The sequence below is a fragment of the Anas acuta genome, chromosome 15, assembly GCF_963932015.1.
Source record: "Anas acuta chromosome 15, bAnaAcu1.1, whole genome shotgun sequence".
Taxonomy (NCBI): Eukaryota; Metazoa; Chordata; class Aves; order Anseriformes; family Anatidae; genus Anas; species Anas acuta.
In genome coordinates this window covers 10203390-10217193 of record NC_088993.1, presented here as the reverse complement: position 1 = coordinate 10217193, position 13804 = coordinate 10203390, and the positions used below count along the sequence as shown (strand labels likewise).

Genomic DNA, 13804 nt, shown 5'->3' with positions numbered 1-13804 from the left:
CACACAACCTCAAGTCCCAACACTGGTCAGTGACAGAATCGATTTTATAAACTTCCCTGCAGATAGTCTGTATTCAGTTACGGGAGCTGGTGGAAATAGGACAAGTAGCAGATTGATTCAAATTGGGGATCAAAAGGGATTATTAAAAAGGAAATCCTCCCAATCCACATGCCTGGGGTGCCCAGGGGCTGTGTTTTAGAGGCCAGGCAACTCCTGTTCTGAGTTCCTGTTCCGTTGGGGCTGAGCCTGGAACCCCTCCAGCCTCCTCCCCCAACTACTGGAGATGGATGGGAACTGGCATGGGTTTGCTGGGCTGTCCTGAAGCCACCAAGCACTGGTGGGTGTACGAGGTGTGATCCAGGTAACGTTGGACCCACATCACAGTTCCCACTGACACGAACAGCTTTACAGCAGGGTTTTAAAGGGCAGCAGTAAGGAGAGACAAATGGGTAGGAAAGGGGCACTGCTGGAAGGGGCAGTGTTGGGTTTGATGGCGCTTATCAGGTAGTTGTTCCTCCAGGAGGAAGCCAGGGATGCGCCTGTCTCAGTATTTTCATTAACAGCCGCAGCATGCGAAGTACCGATGAAATGCAGAGATTATTAAAAAAGCATTGTACTGCCAGTGGAGGACTGAAGGAAAGGTATTTCATGTAAGAACCGGATGACCTTGAAGATTCAAGTGATAAAAATTGGATGAATTCAATAGTAATAAACACAAGGCTCTCCACTTGTCTGCCTGTAACAATGCATTTGCTATAAAACCTCGGTAGTCAGAAACAACCGAGAACCCAGTTGTGCCAGCTGGGCTTGAATGACAATGAGTCACCAACAGAAAGCAGCTGAAAAATCCCAGAATTTAATCAAAGACATTTGAAAGATACAGCAGAGTATTAATTGCATTTTGCAACTAATACCTCCAAGGAATGTGCATATATATATCAAGGGATAAATAGCAGTAGCCAGAAAAGAGCCTGATAAAGAAACAGCATGAACAAGAATAAGTGGTTATGGACTTCCCTCAGGTACTTTTACCCTTGAAATCAGAAAATCACCTCTACTAAAGCAGAGAGGCTTTGCAAAAGCCTGCCCAGAAGTCCAGATTTCCTCCGTGGTTTTAAATGGAGATCAGTGGGTTTACGAACAGGATGGTGAGACGAAGCCGGCAGCAGGATATGTCAGGACAAGGCATCCTCAGAGCTGGCAGCCCCACACCCCGACCCTTCCCCAGGTCCTCACACAGCTCAGCAGGTCCCTAAGGGCAGCAGTGGTGGCCCCCAAGCCCATTCTCCCCACCTGGGCTGTTTCAGGGGACACACATCCAGCTCAAGAGGCCGAAAAACTGCTCGCTGCTTGTCACAGCCACCCCACGCAGGGTGAACTTGGAAGCACACAGAGCATGGCACAGATCAGGGCTAACACACTCCCTGCTGAACTAGCACTGACTTTTGCATCAGCTGCTCAGGTCTTCAGAAACCTCTTTAAACCCATCAGAGGCGAATAAAAAGCAGCCTCACGCAGACTTGAACTGTTAAATAATAATCCCACTATTAGCAGGCTGGGGCTGGATTTGCCAGAGCTGCCTTTCTGACAGCATGCAATTAATCCCCGGGAGTTGCCAGACACAACAAGGGGGTTGAAAGGCTCCAGCCTTTTGTAATAAATAGGCATTGCAAATGAATTTACTATTAGCTGCCACAGCGGACCAAAGCAACATAAATATTTATTGTAATTACAAAAATGTGTCAAAAAAAAAATTAAAGGCCTGTGTCTTCCTGCCTCACAGACAGGCTGGAATTCCTGCACCATGCATTTCTCATCAGCAGCTTTGCCATCGACCGTGCTAGGAGTATGATACTGAATATCACAGGCAAAAGATGAATGTGCATTAACGAAGGCCTTCAGCAAGATGAATCTGCCACTGACCTGAGGATCTCGCAGCCAGAGAGGAGAGGAGCAGGAAAGGAGTGCAGGTGCATTTTTACTACCCTTGTTTTGCAGATGGAGAAGTGAGGCACTGGGAGGAGCGATTGCCTCGCATTCCTCAAGTGAAAAAGCAGCAAAAGGACTCAGTGTCACCAGCCAGGTGGGCCCTGCTGGGCAAAGGCACCAGTAACCCACTGCCCTTGCAGAGGCAGCTCTGGGCTGAGCTCTCCCAGCTTTGTCCCCCCGGCACAGACAGCATCGACCTTCAGTGTTGCTGTGTTCCTGGGATAAAAAAGCACACGAGAAGCCCAAAGGTGACGTCTGCTGGGGAAAACAGAGCCTCTGGCTGCCTATCACCCACCACAGGTACTGGGACCACAAAACCACTCAGAGATGAGCTGTGTTTTAGCAACACAGCTTACAATGGCCTTAGCACAGATCTTTCCCCAATTTTCTTCTGTTTTTAAAGGACTGGGGGCGATGGGGGAGGGGGCTTAATGAAGAAAAAGGGCATGCACTGTGGGGTTTTTCCTCCTCCTTTCAATCTACGTCTGTTCTGCAAAAAGCTGTGTAACTGAATTGGAGGCAGTTTCAGGGATGGGCTAATAACACCAGTAACACCAATAACACCAGTAACACCAAAGCAGCAGTGGAGGCACCTCTCACAGTGCCTCCTCTTCTAGCTGTATCGCCACTTAAACAGGAACAACCCAGCCCCAGCTCTGGATCTCCAAGAGGCCCTGCCAAACCAGGGGTGAATGGTATGAAACACACTATTTGTTCCTTGCCACACAGCCCAGAAGGAACACAGCCCCAGCGTCCTAAATGCTTTTATGGCAAGAGGAACATGGACGTTCAGGAAGGCAACACTGAGAGCAAGCCCCAAAGTGTAAAGCACAGAGCCTGGGCATGCAGAAACAGACCAGAAAGTGTTACTATTTTTATTGCAAACTGTAGGTATCAGGCGAATCACATCACCTACATCTTTCTGACCAGTTTCTTTAAAATAACATCTACCATTATTTATCATGAGTTTTAACAGTGGTTGTGTGGAAAAGATTTGCTGAAAGCTGCTTTATAGATCACATCTGACTCCGGTTGGAGAAGCACAAATAAAGATAAACAAGGCACTACCTGAAGTCTTTTCCTCTGGATAGATCCAGGAAGAAAAGGCATTGCAATGAGGGCTCAGCACAGCCCATGCACACTGGTACTCAGATAAAAGGTGGGTTTCTGTCCTGGTGCTTCGCGAGCCTGCAGTGAGGATGCAGCACCACGCCTGGGCACATGAAAACCACCAGTCCCACCACACAACTCAAAATCATCCTCCGATCTTACAGCTGCTTTTATCCCGGATCTCAGAGACAACTGGCCACAGCTGGCTGGTTAATCAGCAGCCTGCAGGAACAGACACATGGAATAAACAGATCTTCATTTAAGCCAATATTGCACTGGTGTGACCTTTTCCAAGAGTGCATATGTGTAAACTCCAGCAATCAACAGCACTACAGCTCAGCAGCTGCATGGGGGAAGGCTCGTGCCTGATAATTCCCTTCTCCAAGGCAAACCCTGCAGACGCTGAGATGAGAGCAGTGCTTTGTGCCTGCGCCTGTGAGCACTGAGAGGGTGGTAGTGCTCACGGGGTGAAGATAAGGATACACATCTGCAGAATAGCTGAAGGAGAGACCTGCTTAACATGCAGAACCATCACGCTCAACACAAGCAATTGCTCCAGTGATTCAGAGAGGAGAATGAATAGGCAGGGGATGAAATTTGCAGTTTAATTAAACTACTAGGAATTATCAAGAATGGGGGGAAATCAGGGAAATGGCACAGGGGAATCCACAGGCAGTGGCCATTTTGCTGAACTGTCTGCTAATACTGGAGTACGAGAGTATTAATAAAAAATTAAAATCCCCCAGAACATCAGTTGGGTCTCAGGGAGGGAGAAGCCCAGGAGGGAGACAAGAACAAGGCTGCCATGGTGCAGAGCAGGAAGGCTGGAGTTCCTCTGCGTCAAAACAGAGGGATTGTACCAGACCCACGCAGAGCTGAAGGGTGACACGGGCAGAGAAGGGGCTCCCCTTCAGGCTGCCTCACCACACAAGGGCACGGCTGATCTACGACATGGCAATGGTGACCTGCAACAGGACCACAGTCCCAGAAAGGTTTTCTGCAATTGCAGCCCCAATGATTGCTACAGCTGAAGAAAAACAAGTTGTTTTTTTTTTTTGTTTGTTTGATTTTTACACCAGACTGGGAGAATGGAGTATCAAAGCAGCTCTCCAAAATCAGATTTGGAAGGCATCCTGCTCTGGGTTGCAGGAAGAAAGCAATGGCAAGGAGGGAATGCTGGAGAGCAGAGTTTGGAAAGTCTCCTAAAAAGGGATAGGATAAAAGTACAGCAGGACAGGGCAGCATCATGCATGAACAGCACACCCTAGCCCAAATCTGACATCCTCAAGCAGCTCAACTTCCCTTCCAATGAAGGAAGGAACTTTGCTGTGTCCACACAGGGCCTGGAGGCATCTCAGCAGCTTCCTTCCCTCCACCAGCTGAGCTCTGCAAGATATTGGGGTGCTGCCACACTCAGCAGGGCGCTGCCTCTGTGAGCTCAGACACGGGCACCACTGAGGCAGTTACCTAGGCTAACACAGTTTGGTAGCTATAGCACTGAATGAGTTGAAGGATCAATAGGTGTAATTACAATGAATAAAGCTGCTGGAGTTAGCCAGGCACTACTAGGATTGGAGACTGGGAGTTGCTGCTGCTGTTCTTGTTGCTCAGCAAAGCAGCTGTCCTGCTCACCCACTGATTCCATCTTTATTCTGACTTCAGCATCATTACTTCCCTTCTGTCTGAAAGGGCCCATAACAGCTGTAGCAAGTCTTCAGTTTGGGCAATGGTCACACCACCCACTACACCTACTAACAAATTAATATCTATGCACAATTCAAGACATCAAGCCCTTGTTTTACAGGGCTTCCCAGAGCTGCCTTGGAACCCCTGCTCTCTGTTCAGCCCTGTGCTCCTTCCACTTTGCCAGTTCACATTCTCCAGCTCTACCCCTGCAAAGGGGCACTTGTGCTTGCTCTGCTCCCTGCATCCCACTCCAGCCCTGGCCAAAGACCACTGGTCCATTCTGGGCTGGCAGGGACCCCAGACCCTGAAAAAAACATGCCAAAAAGCTGGCACCCTGGAGAAGGGCAGATGCATTAAAACAGCTCACCAGGAGCTCTCGAAAGAACCATACAGCCGCTACCCAGCCTACACAGCCAGGGTCCTTCACTACCTTGATCTGCACCACATGCCTACGGTTTGTCATAAAAAAAAAAAAAAAAAAAAAAAAAAAAAAAAAAAAAAGCAACCAAAACCAGGCAAGCTTCCCTCCTCTTGGCTTTAGGCAGGGTAGAAATGCTGCTGGCTCAAAGATTGCCCTTTAAACCTCTACATGATGCTGCTTCACTACCAAAAACTTTCCCAAAACTAATTGTGAAGGGAAATTGCTTCTCCAGCCCCACTCATGCTTGGGTGCCTCTAAGAAATCAGTCACAAGTAATGGCTTGACTGAGGGACAGCTGGAGAATTTTAATACTTTTTTTTATGACAAAAAGTATATGAAAACTTCACATAACTGATTGTCTCCCCATCTCCCCTTTATAGGAGAGGTTTATAAGGCTCCAAGAGCACAGACTGTATCCATGCTCCTGTCCTAAACCCAGCAGAGCTTTCAGTTCTTGCAGACTGAAAAAGCTATTTTTGGAACCACTCGTAACCTACAGAACTACATGGGCCCAGACCTGCTCTGTCTCCAGGTGCTCCGTGGATGTGACCCTCAAGCACAAACACCCAGGACCCACCCAGGAGCTGCTGCTGCCATCAGCACCCTGAGGAGGTGACCACGGCCTCCATTTTGCAGCTGTGCTGAACAGACATCGACACAAGGCCTTGCAGGAGACAGTTTAGGCATGCCAGCCCTTACCACACACGTTCCCTTTGTTACTTGTGTTTACACCAATTATTTTAATGTCTTCTAACATCCAGGCTTCCATGCTTTCAAGTTAGCTGGGGCTGAACTGAACTACAACTACAAAAATACCTTCCTCCATTTCTGAATTGGATACATTCAGGTGAAAAACTCCCTTCCAAAGATGGAATTGCAAATTATGCTTGGAAAAAAATCATTTTTCCTGTTTCCCTCTTAACTTTACAGCGTGTTTTAAAGCTTTAGGTGTTTCAAGTGAAAATACTAACTACTAAATGGATTCAACAAAACTCATCTTCAGATCCTCACGAGAGGCTGAGCATTGACAATTTGCATCGCATGTGTTTTCTAGTAATTTCCTGGAACTTGGCTGGTTTGCACCTTACACGCATCCTGCCCCTGGGGCCATGGTTCCCTGCCATGGCTGCCAGGCATCCTTCTCCCCACGAGCTACCACCTCCCCACAGCCAGAGCAGTACCACAACGCGCCCTCTCCGCAGCCATTTCCCTAACACATCAGTGGTCTACAAAGAGGAACACAGCCCCCTGTCTTGGCAGTCATTTACCACAACAGGTATTAGATAAGAATGTAGAAGCTGGATTTTCCTTACAGAAGATATTCTGACTTTGAGGAAAAAGTCAGTTGGATATTTAGTGCTCCCAGTCTTACATGGAGCCACAAAAGCCTTCTTCAGCCAGACATTCAACTACCTCAGCACAAACCTCAGGGGCCATGAGAATTTGGCAGCCTCAAGCAGTTCTCACATTATGGGTGAAGCAGGTGGAGAAATGGATTTTGCTGGGAGTTCTTAGCACATCACAGCAGCCTCTTTTGGTTTACGTGCTACAACCCAGACCTTGCCTCCCAGGAAAGCCATTTTATGCACCTGCAAGTCTTGCCTCCTCAGTTAGCACTAGCACATCCCCACCTGCCACGGGATGCTCATTGATGAGGTTTGTGATGCAGTTCAAACAGGCAGGGGCTCAAAAATGAAAGTTGCTAATTTCCAGTCAACTCCCAGCTAAACAATGAATGATCAGGAGAAACAGTTCATCTGAATCAGGCCTTCCAGTCACTGACTTTGTCTTTGCCAAAACATCTGCCATCCCTAAACCCAATGTTTCCTTCACATAAATAAACAAACAGGAACTGAAAGCTGCATTAGTACAAAATCAAAGAACACACGGGTACCTGAAGGTGTACTAATGCTTTGTGAATATAGTTTGCCACGACCTGTGCCCACTGCTGAGGTTTCACTGCCCAGGTGGGGCTCTCAGCAGGTACAGAGATCTGCTTCAAGACTTGGGGTTAGGACAGATGTTTGCTTTCATACCTGGTTACTCCTGAGCAGCACTGACACCATATTTTATGAATGCTTTGAGAACTACGCTGATGTAGAAAACTGCCTTAAGGATTACTTCAGATGATCCACCATTAAGACACCTCTGTCAAGCAAAGGCCTGATTCCCAGAAGAGCCCTGCCTTTGACCAGGAGGCCACAAAACACGTACAGGCCCTAGATTCAGACCAGTTGTGCTAAAGTCAGTGTGATCTGACAGTGCTGTACTAGGTTGAATGCGCCTCCATCAATTATAAATGCTGCCAGCACGGTATCTGGTTGCCTGGGACAAATTTCTATGGGAAATACAATCAGGACCATAGCTTAACTGTAGAAGTTGCTTTTTTTTTTTTTTTTTTTTTTCCTCTCTCTCTCCAATGGTTTACAGATTTAGGAAGAACTCTGCATATTTCCAAGGAACATGTGCCAACATCCAGGTCAGCAATTTAGGTCATACTGGCCTTGTTATGCTGCTGTCTCCTGATCTGAAATGAGCAGCTGGCACCAGAGGACAGGGCCTTAATACACAGCGAAAGCAGGTCAGGCACAGGGAGAGGCCAACTTCGTACTAAGCTTTTTGCACTGAATATGTGAAAGATGAGTATGAAAACACTAAGAGAAGCTACAAATGGACTGGAGGTTACTGACTGAAAATGGAGCCAGGGCTGTAAAGGCCTGGAGACCAGGAGAGGGTGCACTTCTCCAAGATGGCTATTAACACATGGATATGAGTGTATCATCTCAAAACCCCTGGAGGAGATCAACCTTGCAAGTCCAGAGCCAACAAATGATATTCAAGCACAAAAATAAGGTCTACAATAGTGAGCAATCATAAAGCACCTCTAAGGCTTATAAGGAAAGCCAAGGAGACCAACTGCAGTTTTAACAAGTTCATAGGGTAACTGTAAATTCTCATACATTAGAAAGGAGCACCTGAGATTTATGCTCAGTGCTTGTGATATGTAATATGTGCAAGTGCATCCCTACCAGAAGTCACAATGGTAAAAATCACAGGTGAACCAGGAAGACCAGTCACTCTTTGGGGACCATCTACTATCAAAAAACAGTTATTTAATTTCAACTTGTACTTAAGAAAACACATTTCTGGGGACAACAGAACGCCCAATTCAGAGAGCACTTCACCATCATTATACTATGCAGACAACTCACCTGGAGAAAAGCCACTCTCTGCAGCAAGTTTGGCAGGTACCAGTAAATGGAGCAAAGTGTCTGCATGGAAGATGAGGAAGAAATAACACATAGAAAAGGTGCCAGTGAGGGAATTTAGGTTACCAAACAACTCCTCCCAGCTTCGCCACTGAGTTCTCATACAGCCCTGAACACCTCCCTCGGCTCTCAGAGGAAGCTGATTTCACCAGAAGCCTTTTAGGACACTATGATTTTCTTTGCATACTCAAGTATTTCACTTCTGCGAGATAAGTACCATAGACAAGAAAAAGATGCAGGAAATTATGCCAAATTACATCTCTTGATCAGTGACTTTGCTTCCTGGCTTCTCAGGGTCTTTAAGGCACTCCAGTGTTGTTGCTTATCACTGACATTCCTGACAGTGATTTCTCTGCAGATTTCCCCACAAGTTATAATATTTTGATGACCTGCCTATAGAGCAGAGTCTGCTTCCCAACATGGGAACTCATTGACTGACTGCTGATGAGATAGGTTTAGTTATTTGAAAATCAATTCTACAGGTATTTAAACAGAAGTGCTAGAAATTCCTCTTCCAGATAAAATAGTCTCATTTTTCAATACATTCTGTTGCCTGTGTGAAACTACCATGAGGCTATTATTTGGAGATAAATACCTTGGTGGTATGCAGAGCCTGCTGAAATTAACCTGATCCTTTCCAATATGTAAATAACCTAAAATCAAAGTTATGGACTTGCAGCTTAAGCGCTCAGGAGTTACAGCAGTAGGAGAAGCAGATATGTGAAGGTCAGACCAGCTCAGAGAGGCCAGCATGGTGTTTCCCACCAGACCTGGCACCTCACCAGCTCTTGTGGCACAGAATCTTCTAACCACATGTAACCAGAAGTGACAGTGACTCTGCCATCCTGAGCATAGCCACAGTCGGAGCAGATATTCTCCCACATTTGCATTTTCTAGCTACTTAGCTTATGCAGAAGCTTTCTGCTATGCTTCATATACAGATATGTACACATGCACACACCCACCCCAAAAAGCTGTGACGCCAAGTGCACTGTCAGTGACTGCTACACTAATGAAGTCCAACGTGAGACAGTCACGCTGCAGATCTGATCCTTCCGCACGGCTTCTGGAGCTGAGTGCTCCAGATGGTACTTCTGGCACAGATTTATACTGTTTGCCTGGGCCACCCCAGAAAACACTATGCCAGCATTGAGTTAATAAAACTAGCTGCTAGGCATGAAGGGTTAACAGTTCATCTAGAAAAATTAATTTATTCTCAAAACCCATTCTGTTGTCGCTTACCAAGAGGAAAAAAGTTAAGCACTGTAAAATGGGCAGCAGTAATTGTATTTCCTTAAGGACATGTCTGGCAGGAGGTTGCTATCTGTTTCACGAAGTACGTGACCATGATACTGTCATTTTGACAGCATCAATGTGTGTAGCCATTAATCTTACAAGTTTAAAACCCATAAATCTGTTAAACCTACTGTCATTGATTAGGAATTACATTACTGCAGTACACAGAAGCCTTTTAATTTTTTTTCTTCCAAAATGAATAAACAGGTCTGTTCAGTTTATCTTTTCCTATTAGTGATAAAGGGCAAAGCTGTTTCATGGCTATGCATCATTGTTTTGGAACAAAATCATACCTAAGAAGCTTGGGAGGGGGGGAGTGAGTAGGAAAAACAGGCTTCCAGAGTTGTTATGTAGCCTCACTACTTACCTTCTCAAGAGTATCAGCGAGACAGAATTTGTTAAACCTTGAATCTCACAAATTCAGTTGATAGGGACCCAATGAATAATCCAGCCAGCCTCCTCATGCATGGAAGATAAGCATATCTGTTGTGTTAGATCTTTATTTGTTTGCCAATTTGATTTTTTTTAATGCTCCTAGCTATTGGAAGTATTCCAGATTGATCAAATTCACAAGTAAACCGACCTTCCAAGACCACATAGATAATTACTCCTCATTACAATAATGACTCAATTCACACAAATGACTGGGAAATCCACTGCCTTTAACTGAATTTTTACATCTAGGTGCCACTAAAATGCAAAAACAGATGTGAACCTCAGCATACAAATAATTCTATTAAGGTCAGAGACTGATGTGCTGATAGCTCCACACACAAGTGTTCTCCTGGAGAGCTCCAACTCCACCTTCACTACAAAACTCCCCAGGATTTGGTGCCATCAAGTCACCATATCAACTTAGAGTATTTGACAAGCAGGGGGAGAAGGAGAGAAGCATACCAAGGTCTTTTTGATAATCAACTGTAAAATTGGGAACTACTCTTCAGATTTAGCCATCTGCTCATTTTATTGGGTGGGGAGGTGCATACAAGAGAAAGCCTCTGAGAATAAGGACTCGTTAACAAGAGTTTTCTGGAATTAACAAGAGTTTTCTGGATGCTGTTTTTAAGAACAGCCAGTGGAAAAACAAAGGGGAGAGCAAGCACCCACAGATACATTCCCAAAGCAAAACCAGTGTTCCAGGTGCATTCTAGTAGTTCTTGCAGGAAACAAAGCACCAAAGGACTGAAATTTGGTTTTGACTCTTTCTGCACTGGTCTTTTATTTCAGTGCTCATCTTTCTTTTCTTCTTGGTTTAAGCAACGGTTAAACTCCACCAGCTCGGCTGAGTTCGGATGCAAGGACTGCATTGGGTACTAATTAAATATAGCATATGTTCTCTTAGTAGTTGTTTACAGCTGGAAGATCAAATGGTTTTCTGAGACTTTGATCTTGATGCCTCTCCTTGAAAAAACACAGACAAGTTCAATGGACCTTCGCTGCAACTTCTTAGGGATGTTGTTGATTGGATGCAGTTCCCATTAATAGACCTGCACATCTTCAAGATTGGGAAACCAAGTCAGCTTTTCCACTCTGTATAGGAATACACTAACGGTTATGCTAAAATTGAATGGAAAGCCAGGGTACAAGTCCCCAAAATGCAGCTTTGGAGCAGAAGCTAACCCAACAGCCATTCAGTGGCTCATCCAAACCACAGGAGAGTTCAGTGATGCACTGAGATGGGCTTCACCCTGTCCTTGCTCTAAAACTCTGGCTGAGCTGGGAAAGGACTGACCACACCATCAACCCCACAACCGCCACAAAATGCAATAGCTCTTTTTTTAAAAATAGTAAAAGACATCTTGCATAGGAACTTTTATTGGCACAAATGGATCTTATGTAAGATTTTCATAGTGGTTTTATACAGTTAACTTCAGGAAGATTTTCCTGACTTTCTGCCTAAGCTCTTGCTCTCAGGACACAGTGCAGGTTGTGTAACTTAAATAGTCCCCAGGATGCAGGCCAGCCAAAGAAAGCTATGGGAGACTGACAACAGTCAACAATTTAATTTGCCTGAGGGCTGGAAAGTCAGAGAGTAGTACAAGATCCTCTGAACACCAAGTGGCCTTAATAAATAGTCCCCTTCAGAATCATTACAGCTGAATCTTGCTTTTCACTGTATTACACAGACACTAGGAGTCACTTAGGAGCTTGCCAGCTCTCAAATTGGCCAACAAACCAAAGTCAATCCAATTGGAATTGGGATAGAAGCATGTTCTAGTGTGAAGTGGACCATGAGAGATCAATAATATAGATCCTGGGACAAGTGAAAATTACTGTGTCTGCAGAAGGAAATAAATGAGAAAAAAGTCCCAAATCAATTATTTCCAGGTGCCAGAATCTGGGGGAAAAATGAAATAAGACCTATAAGACCATGGCTAACAGAATAGTAGCCATGTATGTATGAAACAAGTAGACATGAGAAAATATATTTACTGTTTATGTTCAGAAGACCAATTGCCATTCCAGTCACACCACTCCTTTCATGGCTGTATCTGTGTGTAGGGAGGACATGTGCATTTGAGATTCAAAGGGAACACAGGAAAAAACATGATAAAAGATAGGAAGGTCCCTTCCTTAAAACGCACCTTTCCAAAGAGCACAGACTGAGTAACACCTGAGCAATCATCACAGGGCTTGGAAGAGAAACTCTACTCCCCTTGTTGAGAGGCAACTTCAGATGCTAAGCACCGGATTTGATAACCCTTTCCCTGCAAAAAGATGCTGGTTAAAAAAAAAAAAAAAAAAAAAAAAAAAAGCAGAAAGGTACTCTTAATCACCTACTAGCCAGTGGTGGAAATAGTATGCCAAAGGATGGAGTTATTTATACAGTTCAATACAGTGACCCTTACAAAAACAGAAGACGAGTAAAAATTGCAACTCCATGCTGAGGTCAAAGATTTTCAGCAATATCCAAACCCATATTCAAGATAACCCCTTAAACATAGCTATGATCTATAATGCGTAGGGTGGTGTCACATGAAGTCAAATAGTAGGAAATAGGGACTTCTTGGGGAACATTTGTTCCAATTGAACAGGTTTGCACTATTGCACAGATCTTAAATATCAGCAGCATCTGCTTTCCTGCAGAGGCTGAAGAGAGTTACTGTGCTTTGGGCTTCAGACATGTCAGGGGTTACAGGGACATGTTAACAGCTGACACATGTATGTGCAACAGCAGCCTGATAGACCTCTCCCAGCCACACTTGTGTTGCAAGCTGGCCTTTACATGTCTTATCTAACGTTCTTGTCTGTCAAAAACGTATTTTAGTTTTTTAGTTTTGAGGATAAATGCTGATTTCTGCTCTGTGAAATACAGACTGCCATGGATTTCAGTCTACAGGACCAAATTCCAGTAGTCTGCTTTCCAAATCACCTGATGGTGCCACAACTCAGACAAAGGGAGAAGAGGGAAGGGTAATTCCATTCTGAGTGTGAACATTTCAGTTCACACCCCCGAATTACGTATTTCATGGGTTCAGCTGTTTTCTGTAGGTATCGCCTCAGAGGGATCTACCTCCTCAGAGATCACAGCAACCAAGGGGGTTCATTTGGTCTCTCCACATGCTTGAGTTAAACTTACTGAAGCAATAGGAGATCTTGTCAAGGACTGCAAAACAATTTGGAAAGGGCCCTGGTGAACTAATGCTTTACCAATGACTAGAGCCCTGCATTCCAGAGTTTTTCCATTTGTGTATTAGCCAACTGCTAAAGACAATTCTTCTCAAATCCAGATTGCCAAGGACCTGCTCATTAGCAAGGCACGGGCAAATCCTGCCATCTTACCACAGCCAAATTTCCAGTGACTGCAACTTCAAGAAATCCCATGGACAATCTCTCCCAATTCAGAGAATTCCCACGTCCCCCACCATCTGTCAAATTCATCTTTGCAGATTTGCTCAGAGTACACATTACAACGCCAGCAACCATCAGCTGGCAGAGCCTGCACTGCACTCCTTGTATTTCCTTGTACGTTAGCTGAGGCAACAGGATTGATGGATGCTTTCCCTGCACCAGATACGATTTCCATGCAGAA

General features: G+C 45.0%; 1 long non-coding RNA gene across 1 annotated transcript; it reads right to left on the bottom strand.

The window, feature by feature from the left end:
• Positions 1–11630: 11630 nt before the first annotated feature.
• Positions 11631–12493, bottom strand: LOC137864569 (uncharacterized). The gene is made up of 3 exons (XR_011101548.1): positions 12357–12493; positions 12205–12263; positions 11631–12109 (listed from the first exon to the last, which is right to left on the bottom strand). It is a non-coding gene; the product is annotated as an uncharacterized lncRNA (long non-coding RNA).
• Positions 12494–13804: the final 1311 nt, after the last annotated feature.